Here is a 3,541-nt window from a genome sequence, read left to right as displayed (position 1 = left end):
TCTAGAGCAAAGATATCCAGTTAATGCCAATCATGGTTAATACAAATCTTGTAAGTTCCCAGTGTTCAAAGGTTACTATGGAAACCTGACACCAGCAAAACTTCCCTTTATAACAAGCCAACCCACTCCCACTCAGTGCATGCTTCTCTCTGGAACATGCCCCCTTTATCTCAATGTATCCTCTCTCTCTCTCTTTCTTTAATATACTTTACTACTTATTCCACTGGCCCCTCTCATTTCTGAATTCTTTCTGTGGTGAGAGTCCCTAACCTGGAACGGGGTTCTGCTTGGTACTGTTGCCAGCAGGGTACCAGTTACAGGATGACAGAGTAACTGACTAGAAGGAGTCTGGGTCTCCAATGCTGTAGCATCCCTATACCCTCCTTTGGCTACTTATGCTTGTCTGCTTACAAGGCAGTCCGGCTTAAATCTCTGCTCTTTTGGGTCCTATTACACAGTTGAACCTCAATCTCGACCAACAAAAATTACCACTTGTTGGGTACATCCTATATGCAGGTACTGTGCTAAGCTTTTCACACATATTATTTCATTTAATCACCACAAAAACTTTGGTGCATTATTTTGGGCCTTTTTGGCGAAACCAGCAGAAACAGACTCTCAGTAACAAGTTAAAGGAATTTACTGGAAGGAAATGGGATGACTCATGGACTGGAAGGGAAAGTTGAAGAATCAGACTCGGAGAAGAAAGAAACAATGACTTTGGATGTCCCACCCTTAGGGAACTGGCAGTCTCTTTGGGATACTACCTTGGGGAAGAAAGAAACCAAATGTTAATTTTCTGTCCTTGTATCACTGTGCTCAAATCCAAATCAACGAGTTCAGAGTCTACTTCGCCTAGCTTGGGTCAAGAGGCTGCCTATTTAGTTAAGGAAGCCAATTTACTTGGACTTCCTGTCTTATCCAGACTGTATACAATGATGGAGAAGTAACTGTCCAAAAGAAAATTGTGTGCTGTGATGGTTAAATTCATGTGTCAACTTAGCTAGGTTATATTTCCAGTTGTTTGGTCAAGCAAGCACTGGCTTGATTGTTACTGGGAGGATTTAAATCATTTGTCATTGTACCTATGGCTGATCGCATCTGCAACCCACAAAGGAGACTGTCTTCAGCAATGGGAGAAGTCTCATTCAATCCATTGAAGGCTTAAAGGGAAAACTGATGATTTCAGGAGTCAGAAAGAATTATTCCTATCTCTACCTCAGCCAGCCAGCTTCTCCTGGGGAATTAATCGAAACCTTTATGGGAGTTCCCAACTTGTGGCCTGCCCTATGGAATTCAGACTTGCCCATCCCCTCGGTTGTGTGAGTCAATTTCTATAATAAATTTCTGAATATTTACGTTTATATGGAATCCTAATACAGGTACTATTAGCAAAAGAATGGAGGAATGGATGCCGGGTGGCTTAAAAACAACAAAATATACTTTCTGAGTCTGCTTCTTCAACCATCCCTTCTGGTCTGTGAGTCATTCCATTTCCTTCTAGTAAATTCTTTTTTTTTAAAAAAACTTGTTACCGAGAGTCTGTTTCTGCTGGTTTTGCCCCAAAGGACCTAACTGATGCACTATGTACCAAAGCTTTTGTGATGATTAAATGAAAAGTAATATGGTCTCCAATTATATGATAAGGAAAATGAAGTTCATGGAGTTGAGTTAACTTGACCAAAATCACAAAGCAGCTAGTAGAAGGCAGAGCCAGTCATTGAACCATGGTCCACTGTCATGTCCTTTTTTTGTTTGTTTGTTTACTTTGGGGTTCTGGTTTCTAAGATAGGACTTAGTTTCACTTTCTATTGTAGCCTCTTGGGAAATAAATTAGAAGGGAGAAAGATGCAGCTGATAAAGAAATTACTGTTTTGCTTATTCGAATTAGTGTACCCTTAACAGAGACCCAAGGAAGAAGGGAGTGGGGTTGGGGCGGGGGAGGCTCAAATCCTGTTCTTGGCTGTGAAACAGTCATCTCCTCTTTTCGTAGCCAGGACTCACCCCCCGAATAGGGCAACAGGACTGACTTGGCAATTTTGGCTGCAGCATGTTCTCAGGGCCAAGGGCTCCTTGGTTCTCTCCCTTAATTCCCAGCTCAGTCACAACCTCCCCTCTCCCCCACCCCCAAGGAATTCAAGAGGAAGGGCAGGGTCTACGTCGTGGACACTGCTGCTTGTTCGGTGAAGCTGGTCAGGTTTATGCCCTGTTCTGAAAGGCCTGTGGACTCCTGGCTGCCGAGGGTGATACGGACATTGCTGTACATGTTAAACCATTCAGGATGGTGGTCAGTTTCTAGCCTGCTTGGCCACTCGTCATGAAATCAAAAGCCCTATTGAAGTATTTGAAATGGTTCTGCTTGCAGAGGGCTTCGTGGCCTTCCAGCTCATTCCACCCCACAGCCCTCAGGTTTGGCAGCAGTTTGTCCCTCTCCCATGTGTGTGCTTTGCCAGCCATGTCCGAGTGAGGTGTGGATGCAGGCTCAGTGCCATGCCTGAAACCATTACTCTGTATGGCTTCTGGTGCCTAACTCAGACCGGACACAGTTGGCAGTTTGCGCCCAGGTGACTTTCCACTGAAGGCTACTGCTTCTAAGACGGTAACAAGATGGATCTAACAGGAGTCCTTTTTCCTGTTGAATCTTGGCCTTAACTGGCCACATATTAGGGGCATCCAATGACAACAGAACAGAATATTTGAAGTTTGGATTGTTGGAAAAGCAGAGAAGTTTGGCTGCTTCAGAGTACAAGTGGTTTAGACAGTGACAAAAGATGTCTCTTGTGTGAACACCTTCCTCTCCTCAAAAGGCATGGACGGAACAAAACCTTGAATTTCCCCTTGATGCTCTGAGTTCACTGAAATGAAGTAGAAATTGCAGAACAGCTGTGACCCTTGCAGGCTTGCCTGTCTTCCAGGAATAGATACCCACCCTAGTTTCTGCAAGAAACAGGTGTGAGCATACGTGGGAACCCGACAAAAACTGGAAATCACCCCCAGAGCACAGGCTACTCCAGGCTCACTCTCCACCTCCCTAATGGTATCTGTGCTCCTCTCTGTGAATCAGCTCCATTCTCTTCCTCTTACCTCTGCTACCTCATAATTTAGTTTGCTGATGCTCCAGACTTTACTTCCACATTCTAGGCAAGAAGTGCAGGGAGGGTGCAGCATGCTGACTGTCAGGAAGGCCAGTGTTTTCCAAGAAGCCCTCCCAGGCTTTCCTTATGTCCCGTTGGCCACACCGAGCTGCAAGGCAGGCTGGGAAAGATGTATAGAGTTTTTACAGTCTCTATTGGAGAGGGACACAGGAGGGAGGTTGGGTTAACCCTGCTAAAGCATCTGCCCCAAGAGGTGAAAATCAACCATCCTGTCAGGGTGGTTCATAGGGAATATATGAAATGGTTTGAAACTTTAATGTACTTTAAAAAGGTTGGTTAAAAATTGGATATATGCCTTAACCCATTTAGAAAGTCTTTGGGCAATGAGTATGGAGGGTCCCAAAATGTGCATCTAATTTGTCCTTGTCATTTCATCTTAAAAAAAT

General features: G+C 44.3%; 1 pseudogene; it reads right to left on the bottom strand.

Annotated features, from left to right (window-relative positions):
• Positions 1 to 2,155: 2,155 nt before the first annotated feature.
• On the bottom strand, positions 2,156 to 2,457 carry LOC119518287 (annotated as a pseudogene).
• Between the last annotated feature and the right edge of the window lie 1,084 nt (positions 2,458 to 3,541).

Source organism: Choloepus didactylus, chromosome 21 (genome assembly GCF_015220235.1).
Source record: "Choloepus didactylus isolate mChoDid1 chromosome 21, mChoDid1.pri, whole genome shotgun sequence".
NCBI classification, from domain to species: Eukaryota; Metazoa; Chordata; class Mammalia; order Pilosa; family Megalonychidae; genus Choloepus; species Choloepus didactylus.
The sequence above is the reverse complement of the archived record's forward strand: the minus strand, read 5'-3'. Positions and strand labels throughout refer to the sequence as shown.